Source organism: Myotis lucifugus, unplaced genomic scaffold, assembly GCF_000147115.1.
Source record: "Myotis lucifugus unplaced genomic scaffold, Myoluc2.0 scaffold_86, whole genome shotgun sequence".
Classification (NCBI taxonomy): Eukaryota; Metazoa; Chordata; class Mammalia; order Chiroptera; family Vespertilionidae; genus Myotis; species Myotis lucifugus.
The window spans coordinates 174802-187935 of NW_005871134.1; the positions used below are offsets into that span (position 1 = coordinate 174802).

A 13134-nucleotide genomic window follows, 5' to 3' on the forward strand; every position below is an offset into this window, starting at 1 on the left:
TCTAGATCTTCTACTTCTGAACCATTACATCTTACTACATCAGATGAGACCCAGGGTTCCCCACAAACACTCTACACTACATTCTGGAACAAAGGCCCTGTGGCTGTCTAGTGCAACTGTGTGACTGAACTTCTTATTTAAAAAAAAAATTCATTGAATTTATTGAGGTGATGTTGGTTAATGAACCTCATGTTAATCCTTGATAATTGTTGCAGAATTGTGTACTTCTGGGCAAGAGCCAGGATCCCATAACACTACCTACAGACATTATCTTCAACCTATTATAATACAGAGGTCCTGAGAGAACTTATTTCTGGACTTATTCCCATCCTGTGCACAGGGCTGGAGTGACCTTTCCAAAGGTGCTGGACCAAGACCATGCTGGAGTATAGGGTACCAGGAGCAATGTTGGCCCATACAGGGTTTGGACACAGCAACCGGAAGCAGGTAATCAGGACTGTTAACTCAAATTGTTTCAAGTAGCTAAAATGAAAAGGGCTTAATTTATTATCTTAGATCCTGTCCTGAGTAGAAGTCAAGTCAAATGACTACTTGAACCCAATACTCATTTGCAAAGTTTCCCAGAAAGTACCCAATGAGATGATAACCCTGTTTACCTCAGATTTTGCGGAAGTAAAATTACTGCCCAAACACTCATCCAGAGCAAACCATACATAACTGTTCAGAATCACTAAACCCTAGGCTAGAGCATGATCTAGGAGTATCCCCAGATGCCATGTGAATTTTGCCCTGGCCTGCACCTTGTTGCCCAGGGCTCTTGAGCTCCTGATCCTGTAGTCTCAGGGATCCACCCATCATCATGCCCCAGGCTCTTGTCCTTGGGTTTTCTCAAACATCTCTCAATTTATTCTTCACCAGTTTGCTCTTGCTCCTCTGTTTCCCTGGTTCTTTGTTTTCTGGTTCTAGCCCACACCTCCCTCCAGTAGCTACTTTGGTCACTTTGGTGTGCTGATCTTGAATTGCCCTTTTGGTCATAGTTTTTCACTCAACTTGCAACTAACTCCACTCTCTTCTGGTTTTTGGATCCCTCTTCCAGCTCTTACTTCAGTCCTCAGTAAGGAAATTGGTCCAGCCCTAGCACCAGGTTGCTTTCCTATCCTTAGAAAGTGGGATTGCCGTAACCGGTTTGGCTCAGTGAATAGAGCGTCGGCCTGCGGACTGAAAGGTCCCAGGTTCGATTCCAGTCAAGGGCATGTACCTTGGTTGCGGGCACATCCCCAGTAGTGGTTGTGCAGGAGGCGGCTGATGGATGTTTCTCTCATCCATGTTTCTAACTCTCTATCCCCTTCTCTTCCTCTCAGTAAAAACTAAATAAAATATATTTTAAAAATTGTTAAAAAAAAAAAAAAAGAAAGAAAGAAAGTGGGATGGGCAACATGGGGGAATGTGTTCTTTTGTTTTTGATAAGGGGCATTCAGAGAGAAAAAAACGCTCCTTTCCTCACCCTTAACCCCCTGGGGGTTCCACTCCCCAGCAGTAACCAGTGTTACCAGTTTCTTAACCTGTTAACTGCCACGATATTTTGAATTTAATTAAAAAGGTCCACTGCTTGCGTCTATAGATGCTTATGGCGTACAAATGCAATTTGATTATCTCTGGTACTCAAGAGTCATGAAAGTTTCTAGAGATATAACAGCCAAGTCCCCTTGTCTCAGCAACTGTCTTTTCCCTGACAGGAGGAGCTCCACCTAACTATAGGAGGTGAAGCCTAGCTCTCTGTAGGATGTCAGGAGGAGAGCTGGCCATCTGCAAGTCTTGACCATAATTTTCGAGCTTAAAATGATCAATTAATGCAGTGGTTCTCAAACTTCTGGCCCTTTAAAACAGTTCCTCATGTTGTGACCCCCAACCATAAAATTATTTTCGTTGCTACTTCATAACTAATTTTGCTACTGTTATGAATCATAATGTAAATATCTGATATGCAGTATGGTCTTAGGCGACCCTGTGAAAGGGTCGTTCGACCGCCAAAGGGGTCGAGACCCACAGGTTGAGAACCACTGAATTAATGAATCTCTTTGGCTTTCACGCTGATCTCCCTTCCCATCCCCATTCTGATTCAGAATCCACATGGAATGTTATATGCCACAGCTGGAAGTCCAGGAGAACTAGAACAAAGTTGTGAACTCAACTTGTTTCAAGTAGCTATAATGAAAAGGACTTAATTTATTATCTTAGATCCTGTCCTGGAACAATCCTTTGTTGATAGAATAAACACTTTCCAGGGCAGATCATCCCATCATTGATTTTATCAACTTTTCCACCCATTACACCACCCTACCTTACTCCATCTGTCCCACTGGTAATAATCAAAAACAGAAAGAAAATGTTCACTGATCTTTGAAAAACATGGGTAATTCTGCATTCTTCCGAATTCTGCCCCGGCTTTGAATCCTCATTGAAATGTGAACTTGTTTGGGAAGAATGTGTATCTGGGACCTGCTTTCCAGAGCCCTCCTTTCAGATCCATTTCCTTGTCAGAATTCACATTTGCCACTTGATGTACCCAGATAAATCTGGATGTTAAATGATTTGAGGACATCTAGTAAAGAAGTGTGGTACTTTTGGGGAACAATCTCACTGTATCAACTATTCAACCTGCCTACTATTTGCAGACATCATTGCCAGCAATTCTTACTACTCTTGGGATTGCATCTCACCAGAGTCCCATGTGGCTCAGTTAGTAAGAGCTTCCTTTGCTGCTGGATCTATATATGAAACCCTATGTTCTACTGCTTCTTAGTTGGGTCAGACCTCTCAGATTTTACAGGCTTTGCATCCTATCCTCCGGGGCAAATCCTCAAGTATTTATCTTCTCTACTCTCTGGCTTATTAGATCCTTGCAAATACTGTCCCAGCTGCATCACCTTTCTCCTGGTATTGATATTCAGAAACAAAACAAAACAAAAAAATCTGTAGTGGGAAACTTTAATCCCTCCAAGGACCCACTTAGGTCTAGTGAAGGGGTCATAAAGGAAATGTCTTAGGATTTGTGGGCTATGTAGTCTCTGATGTAACTACTCAACATTTTATTGCAAAAGCAGACAGCTAATAAGGAAGCAGATGAGCATGGCTGTGTCCTAAAAAACAAACTTACTTTATGGATACTGGAATTTTAATTTCATATAATTTTCGCATGTCACAAAATATTTTGATTTTTTCAAACATTTAAAAAGGTAAAAAAAAAATCATTTTTACACTCCTTAGCTCGCATACTGTAGAAAAACAGATGGTGGGCTGGATTTGGCCCAAGGACCATAGTTTGCCGACTCTTGGTCTGGTGTATATAAAGTGTATATATAAAATGACAGATAATCAATTCTTTTCCATCAATATGCTTGCTACTGCCAAATTCATCTGATGTTATCAGACAATTTACTGTACATAAATTGTGGAATATTGAAGGGAATCTTCATGGTGCCAGGAGCGTGAACTAGAGCTGAATGATTGACTATTTTACCTTGACCTTATTCTGGTTCACAAAATGAGTTTTGTGCTCTTTTTGAAAAAAGAAAATGATAATTGAAAGGGCGAGGGCTAGGCCCTCCATCTTGCCCCAGGGTAAGGGCTAGGCCCTCCATCTTGCCCCAGGGTAAGGGCTACGCCCTCCACCTTGCCCCAGGGTAAGTGCTCCATCTTACCTTGGCCACGTGCTTGGCAAGGAGCTTCTTCCCGGAAGTCTAAGCCTCTGCTAGCCACACCCAGGAACAAGACACCGACTTGTGCCTGGCCAATCGGCAGGCCACAGCCCTTCCTCCTCCCCTTACTCCAACCCCCTATATAACCCCTCTCCACACAGAGTTCTCTCTCTCTCTGCTTCCTGTCGCTGCGTCGGCAAGGTGGGGGAGCCGAGCTAGCTCGAATAAAGACTCTTATGCTTTTGCATCGGACTGGCTGGCTCCCTGATGTGGTTTCTTGGGGATCCTGAAATCTGGGCATAACAATAATGTTTATTGCATGTAACATTATTATATTTAAAATTGTTTTTCTTAAAAAAAACAAAAAATATGTTTTAAAAAGTTAACAAAAAATTATATTACACAAACTACTACCTATATATGCCCTTGCAATATCTCAAAAACAATTTTGTCAGTATTACAAATGATACCACATTGCAACCAGTGATAACAGAATGAACTGAAGGTGGTTCGAAAATATCCTTAACCTCTGGCAGCATTTGAATAAGTTTGTCACCTATGAAAGTGACTATTATGGAGGTGACAAACTCATGGAATTATATTTTTTGCATGCTTGTAAAAAATTACATATATTTGTAACTGGTGCCAAGATATAACTGGTGTCCTTTTAGATGCGTTTACTTGTTTTTCCCCTAAAAAGAGCTGTATTGTGTCACCTTTATTTAAACTGATTTTCCAAAGTTGAACTAGAATCTCAGGATTGAATGGACCTTTACAAGGGTAATCCAGCTAGTCATGTTTCCCTTGAATCAAAGAGTAACTAAATCCCACAGCTGCTGAAAAACCGCATCTGAAAGAAGATTCTGTGTTAACTCAACAAATTTTTATTGAGCAGCTGTATGTGCCAGGTGCTGTCCTGTGTGCAGGGGTGGAGCAATGTACAAAAGGGATACAGTCCTTAGATCTGACTGTCTGAAATCTAATTATATTGCTCCACTTCTATGAAACTTATTCCATGAGTTCACACTAACTCATTGTTAATTGCATACCTAGAAATAGGTATGACCTTTGCCACAGACCTCTATATGTTCCACTTAAATTTTATTATCCTTTAGATAGATCTATGTTGGTAGAAAAACACACTGGCAATGTTGGAAGTGTAAATTGGCAACAGCTTTCTGAAAAGCAATTTGGCAGTATCATTCAGGAGTTTTAAAAATGTATATATCTTCTGATCCTCTAATTCCAATTCTGGGAATCTGTCCCAAAGAAATAGTCTAAAATGTGGGTGGAATTTATGCTTAATCCAGAAGTTCAAGAGTAGAAAATTGGTTGAATAAATTATGGTGTGACTCTATAATAGACTATTATGCAGTCATTACAATTAATGTTTATGAAGAGTTAACACTGCATGGCAAAATGTTTATAATGTTAAATGGAAAAATGGTATACAAAATTGTATATATAAATCCAAAAATGTTTTTAAAATTACTAGGGATGTTGGAGGATGAGTATTTTTTAAATTTTCCTGTTTCTTATCTTTTCAAAAATATTTCCAAAGTACTATTATTTTCATTATCAGAATAAAACAATGGCACCAAAAGTTGATAATGGAAAGAGTGAAGCCAAACCACTAGCTTGATCCATGAACAATCAGTTAACTGGATGAGTTGACACCCAGGCTGTATGATACTGTGTTGGTAGCAGGAGTGGTCCAGAAGGGAAAGAGCCTGCCCCAGAGGAGAAGGGGATGTGACCAGAATCCCTACAGAAAACCAGAGTGGTATGAAGACACCACAGTCGCATGTTCCTGTTATGTAGTTCTAGGTGGGTAAAGGTGCATGTAGCAACCAAGTATATCCTGACAAGTGTAGAAGGATATGAAATACTCCTGGGTGAAATTAACCTTGTTTGGATTTCGTTCTTACATTCTCTCATAAAAGTGAATATTCTCAAGATGGATTTTGCTACAACTGACTCACTGAAGAATCCTTGAGCCTTCCATATAATTTCTTTAGGACAGGCATGGCTTTCAATGTGCCAAGTCTACCTCTCCCATGCTAGGACACTCAAGCAACATGTATGTACACTGGGATGTTAGCTATTCCATACCACGCACATATCATGTTGTAACATAAAAAACGCTAAGGTTTGCAAATGTTATTTTGTTGGTATCCAGAATTACTGTGCTTTTATTTATGTCTGAAGAGTAATCATTTTATGGGATCTTAAATAGTGATAAGTAATATAGATAATGTCTATCCATAGATGACATTGTTGTTATGCTGGGAAAATGTGTCCTTCATTGTTGCTTGAGCAAAATTTATCATTAAAATGCCAAATAATTGCTGGTCCGATGGCAGTGGGTTATCAGAACTTACCTAAAGTTAGGATCACTAACTTACTTGAAAATGCCAAATACGCCCTGACCAGTTTGGCTCAGTGGCTAGAGCATCAGCCTATGGACTGAAGAGTCCCAGGTTCGATTCCGGTCAAGGGCATGTACCTTGGTTGCGGGCACATCCCCAGTAGGGGCTGTGCAGGAGGCAGCTGATTGATGTTTCTCTCTAATGGATGTTCTAACTCTCTACCCCTTTCCCTTCCTCTCTGTAAACAATCAATCAAATATATTGAAAAAAATGCCAAATATATCTTCTTGATGAAATTTCAAACTTTCAAACGAATACACGAGGTTTTACAGGCATATAGATTATAGATTTGTCCAGCTGAAAGAGTTCAAGATCTAGTCTAAGTCTAATTAAGTCTTTTGGTCATAAAAAGAACAAAAGAGTGAGACTTGGGTTTTAGTTCTGCTCCTTAACAAGGCATATGACTTTGGGCAGTTCATTTGCACTCTTGGAACACTTTTGCCTACTCATCCCTAAAAGGAGAATAATAACACCTGTCTCATGGAGTTATTCAGTTTGTTCATTCAGCAAATATTTATTGAGTGATTATATGTATCTGACACTGAGGATGTAGTAATAAGATAAAGTTCCTCCTCATGAGCATACATGTAAGTCGGGGAGACTGGCAAAAAATAAGATAAATGAGTAAAAATATAGTATATTATTAGATGTGAGTCTTACATTAAATAACGTATAGGAGAGGCCCAGCACAAGACCTGGCATGTAGTAAGTACTCAATAGATAGTAATTTCTTCTTTAGTCTTCCTAACGGCTGAATTATTCTACAAGATGGTAGTAAATTGGCAAAAAACCTGACCCATTGCCTTCTATCTCTTGCCAGTTAATAAGGCTTAAACCTGTTTTTGCTTAAGAAGACAAAAGAATTCTTACACTGTGTTTTGTACTTCCTGTATGGCAGATTAATCAAGGTGTGCCTAAATACTTGGTAAATGGCCTTTTCCAAAGCCCTTTGGCAATGTCCTTGCCTGAGGCTAGCAGGTGTTAGGTCCACAAGACAAATGCATAGGGTCATTGCTGTTTAAGCAAAACAGAATAGAAGACTGTAATTGCTGTTTCTCTTAAAGAAAAGATGTGTGCCCTACGTCCTGTTCCAAACAGTGGAGAACTGGGCAAAGTTTGCATTATTTATGAGAGATCAGGGCATTGACAAAAAGCCAGGAAAAGGAGAGTTTCATGCTTGTGGTATGTTTATATTTCTGCCCATTGTAGAAAATTTGGAAAGTTCAGAAATGTTTAAAGCAGCTGCCAAAAGTTCACCCCTCAAGTTCAGTTATTTCACCAGACCCATCTCTCTGCCTTAGCTTCCTCCTTCAGAAGCATTCACTTACTGAATTCCTGCTTTGGGCCTGGGCCTGTAGTAGGCACAGAGGGTACAGCCCTTGCCCTTGCCCTTGGCAATGTCCAGTCTTGTGGGATAGGAACAGGACCAGAGGTGGGAAGACCACCGAGAATGGGCTCCTACTTTGGACTGTCAATTTTCCCCAGAGGACAAGCTCTAAAGAGCAAACTTTTGTAGAGAATTTGGAACAAAAAATTGGAATGATAGCACATAACGGTGATTTTGGGAAAGAGAAAGTGGGTAATGAAGATGCAAAACACACAGAACAATGGTAACTGGTCACCCCCAATAAATTTAATTTTTTTAAAAAGGAATAATGGTAACTGACCTGTTGGCTGTACCAACCTGAGCTCCTCTAATGTAAAAGGACCTTGAGCTCTATCTACAAGGATCGATGTGCAGTTTTACCTCCCAGAAGAAACCAGACATGAAGCTGTGAGCCAATGTCCCTGTACCTTGCTTTAAGAAACTAATAAGTGAAAATTCAGAATTACAACCCAGATTAGATGAGGAAATTGGCCCACAGAAGTTAAGTGAGTTTTCTTGAATCACACATCTAGTTGGTGGCAGAGCCAGGATAATAATGAAGGACCTTGAATTTCACTCAGTCCAGTGAGTTTTTTCCGTTAACTCCATTGGTAATAATTTCCTCTACTAAAGTGTACATTCTTACGTTCTTAAGCTATCTGTAAAATAGCGGTCACCCTTACATTTGATAAATATGATTTACCAACGGTTGATTTACATGCAATTTTTATGGAAAATATTTATAGCACACAAGGTGCTACAAAGGTTTTTCCAAGTTTCCGTGGGGTGTCTAGCCCCCCTGGTCCTTCCAGAGGTGTGTACTCATAAGTAAATGTTGGCATTCTCTCCTTCATTTTTTCCAGATGTTCTTCCCAAGTAGTGTGTTATGTTTTGTGTTTTTAATATTTCTCATATACATTTAAAAAATCTGGCCACATAAATCCTAATAAAGTTCTCAACTATCTCCTCTATGCTGTCTAAAGTTTCCGGGTGTGTTTATATTTATAACACAGTGTCTGAAGGCATGAACACTATCACATCGTTAGGGCTTATATTTCTAAACCCTAGACTTGTGTTTCTGGATGTTCTGAAAATTCTTTACACCTCACTTATAAATGCCACTTTACTGTGCCATGACATTTCCATAGTAACATATACTTTAAACAGGAAAACAGAGGAAGCCCAAGGAAAAGGGAAGTAGGTTTCAAATGCAAAAAAAAAAAAAGAGTATATATTAAAAATAGTAGACTACATAAGAAGGGCAGGTGTTCATTGTAGTTTGATGTTCCCTGAGAATAGCATGTCCTGCAGGCCCACCTTAGGAACCAGCAATATACACCACCCACCAAGTGACCCAACATTGGAGTCACACTTTCTCTGAGCCTCACATTCAGTCAGGTCCATGCCATTCCCCTATCATTTCTTAGTGTCACCTACTACCACCAGACAGGGGTGGGTGGTCATCCACTTGTCACCTCATTGTCCTGAAGTCCATCTTCTACACCACTGCACATATGCTATTTGGTTTGGGGTTTGCTGAAAGCCAGAAGCTTTTTGACATCAGCCTTTTGAGCTGGTTCAGGTCACACCTTCTGCCTGAAATCTTCCTGCTGCCGTGTAGAAGGCAGACTCCTACTCATCACTCATGACTCAGCCTTACCATTGCTGTTCTCCATCCCCCAACCCTCCGTAAAGCAACCACCCAAGTTCAATGCACATTCAAGGAAACTAACACTTAATTGAACTTATTTGCCGAATTTTTCCTCCCTTCCCAACCCATTAATTCCTCAAAAGCCAAGACCATATCTGATAATTCTGTGTATGCCCTGCATCCCGAATAAACTTGCCAGGAACTGCTCAATACATGTTTGATAGATGAATGAAATAACAGAATTTTGCCCAGCTAGCGTGGCTCAATGGTTGAGCATCAAACTATGAACCAGGAAGTCATGGTTCAATTTCCAGTCAGGGCACATGCCTGGGTTGCAGGCTCGATCCCCAATAGGGGTTGTGCAAGAGGCAGCCAATCAATCCTTCTCTCTCATCATTGATGTTTCTTTTTCTCCCTCTCCCTTCCTCTCTGAAATCAATAAGAATATAAAATAAAATTTAAAAAAAAGATTCATCTATAGTGTAGTGGGTGTCAGTACTTCATTTCTTTTTAAGGCCAAACAATATTCCATTATATTGATATACTAAATTTTGTTTACTCATTCCTCCATAGGTGAATATTTGTGTTTCCTCATTTTGACTACTGTGAATAGTACTGCTATGAACATATATGTACAAGTTTTATTTGAACACTTACTTTTAATTCTCTCATGTATATACTTATGAGTGGAGCCTATTGTAATTCTATTTAACTTATTGAGGAACCACCAAACTGTTTTCCATAGTGATTGCACAATTTTACATTCTCTCCAGCAATGTATGAAGTGAGGGTTCCAACTTCTCCACACTTTCACCAACACTTATTTTCCCTTTTAAAAAGTATATCCATCCTTGTGAATATTAAGTGATATGTTATTGTGGTTTTGATTTGCATTTCCCTATTGACTAATGATGATGGGCATATTTTTTAAAATATATTTTTATTGATTACAGAGAATAAAGGAGAGGGAAAGAAAGATAGAAACATTAATGATGAGAGAGAATCATGGATCAGCTATCTCCTGCATGCCCCACACTGGAGATCGAGTCGGCAACCTGGGCATGTGCCCTGACTGGGAATAGAGCCCATCACCTTTTGGTGAACAGGATGATGCTCCAACCACTAAGTCACACCAGGATGGCAATTCTTTTATTTCTGTACCTTAAATATTTTGCCCCACTATCTTCTGTCTTACATTGTTTCTGATTAAAAGTCTGCTATAATTCTTTTTTAAAAATATTTTCATTGATTTCAGAGAAAAGAAGGGAGAGGGAAAGAGAGATTGAAACATCAATGATGAGAGAGAATCATTGGTTGGCTGCCTCTTGCAGGTCCCCTACTGGGGCTCAAGCCCGCAACCTGGGCATGTACCCTTCACCGGAATCAAACCGGGACCCTTCAGTCTGCAGGTCAATGCTCTAGCTATTGAGCCAAACCTTATAGGGCTGCTGTAATTCTTATCTTTGTTCCTCTGTATGTGCTGTTTCCTCTCTTGGTGCTCTTAAGACTTTTTATCACTGACTTTATTAATTTTATTAAGAAATGCCCTGGTATAGTTTTCTTCATATTTCTTGTGCTTGGAGTTAATTGACCTTCTTGGATTTGTGGGCCTAAAGTTTTCATCTTCAAGTATTTTTTGACCCCTTCTTCCTTTAGGACTCCAATTATTTGTATATTGGGCCACTTGAAGTTGTCCTCAGCTCATTATGCTCTGTCCATTTTTTTCTCTGTGTCTTTTTGTATAATTTCCATTGCTGTGTCTCTAAATTCCCTAATCCTTACTTTTGATATGTCTAATCTATTTTTAATTCCATTTTGTATATTTTTTGTTTCCAATATTGTAATTCCCATCTCTAGAAGTTCAATTTGGGGTTTTTAATAGGTTTTTTTATTTTGGAACTAGTGGCCTGATGCACAAATTTGTGCATGGGTAGGGTCCCTCAGCCTGGCTGGTGATCAGGGCCAATGGGGGGGGGGAAGGGGGGGCAGCCGGCCAGGCGAAGGGACCGCGGGAGGTTGGCCAGCTGGAGGAGGGACTGTGGGAGGTTGGCTGGCCAGGGGGAGGGACCATGGAGGTTGGCTGTGGGAGTGCACTGACTACCAGGGGGCAGCTCCTGTGTTTTGCATCTGCCCCTTGGTGGTTAGTATGCATCATAGCAACTGGTTGACCTGTCTATCACTTAGGCTTTTATATATATAGACTAGAGGCCTGGTGCACAAAATTTGTGCATGGGGGGGGGGTGTCCCTCAGTCCGGCCTGCACCCTCTCTAATCTGGTATCCCTTGGGGGATGTCTGACTGCCGGGTTAGGCCCTATCCTGCTGGCTCCTAACCGCTTACCTGCCTGCCTGCCTGATTGTCCCTAACCGCTTCTGCCTGCCAGCCTGATTGCCCCCTAACCACTCCCCTGCCAGCCCGATTGACGCCTAACTGCTCCCCTGCCGACCCAATCGCCCCCAACTGCCCTCCCCTGCTGGCCCAATCGGCCTCATCTGCACGAGGCTGCAGAGACGCCGGGACCAGCCTCCACTGTGCGTGCGGCCATCTTGTGGCAGCCAGCTTGTGATGACGTCGCACACGTGGACCACCTAGGCTTTTATTAGTATAGATAATTTTAGATTTACAGAAAACTCGCAAAGATAGTACAGAGCATTCTCATCTGCACCTCATTTGGTTTCAGTCCTAATTTTATTACCTTACACTGCCATGGTGTAGTTATAAAAACTAAGATACCAACATTGGTACATTGCTATTAGCCAAACCCCACACTTTTTTCAGATTTCAATAATTTTTCCAGACTTAGTGCCGCAAGACTCAGCGGCCTCATGAGAGGCCACCATTATTGAGGCAGTCAGTAACCTGAGCCCACATGGAAGTCTGGGTTCTGGTTACTATTCCCAAAGTTGGTTGATAGTGCCATTCTTTCTTCATACTTCCTCAATGAAAGGCTGAATCTTCATGGGAAGATTGGGTGTTTGATGAGCATTCTGGGCTCCACAGTTATGGTCATTCATGCGCCAAAGGAAGAGGAGCTCGAGACCTTAAACGAGATATCACACAAGCTCGGGGATCCAGGTTTCGTGGTCTTTGCAACACTTGTGGTCATTGTGTCCTTGATACTAATCTTTGTGTTGGGACCCCACTGTGGACAGATGAACATTCTCATGTATATCACAATCTGCTCTGTGATTGGAGCATTTTTCTATCTCCTGTGTAAAGGGCCTGGGCATAGCTATTAAGGAGCTGTTTGCTGGCAAGCCTGTGCTGCAGCACCCCCTGGCTTGGGCCCTGCTGCTGAGTCTCATCGTCTGTGTGAGCACCTGAACAGGGCCCTGGACATACTCAACACCTCCCTCATCACCCCCATCTACTACGTGTTCTTCATGATCTCCGTGCTGACCTGCTGAGCTATTCTTTTTAAGGAGTGGCAGGACATGCCTGTGGACAACATTGTCGGTACCTCGAGTGGCTTCTGCACAATAATTGTGGGGATATTCTTGTTGCACGGCTTTAAAGAGGTCAGCTTTAGTCTAGCAAGCCTTCCCGTGTCTTTTCGAAAAGATGAAAAAGCAATGAATGGCAATCTCACTAATATGTATGAAGTTCTTAATAATAATGAAAAAAGTTTAACCTGTGGGATTGAACAGCACACTGGGGAGAATGTCTCCCGAAGAAATGAAAATCTGACAGCTTTTTAAGAAAGAAAGAATCAAAAGTTTATAATTGTTGTTATAAAGTAAATTTGAGTGTCAGAATGTGTCAGAAAAAGCATTATTCTCAAATAATGTTCTCTAGAGTCAATCTTTCTTAAGGTTTCACTAATTTGAACTGAGAAATTACTTTTCTTATATTTAAATGATGGTAGCTCACTAAAATAACCTCAGTACCTGGCCAGTTTTTGTTAACATTGTATTATTATGGCGGTATTAAAATTTTTTCTTCACCAAAATCTAAAAAAAATAAAAGAATTTTTCCATTAATGTCTTTTTTTTCCTGTTCTAGGACCAATCAAGGTAATCAAATTTCATT

At 40.7% G+C, this 13134-nt stretch overlaps 1 pseudogene; it reads left to right on the forward strand.

The window, feature by feature from the left end:
• Positions 1-378: 378 nt before the first annotated feature.
• LOC102429912 lies at positions 379-12803 on the forward strand (annotated as a pseudogene).
• Positions 12804-13134: the final 331 nt, after the last annotated feature.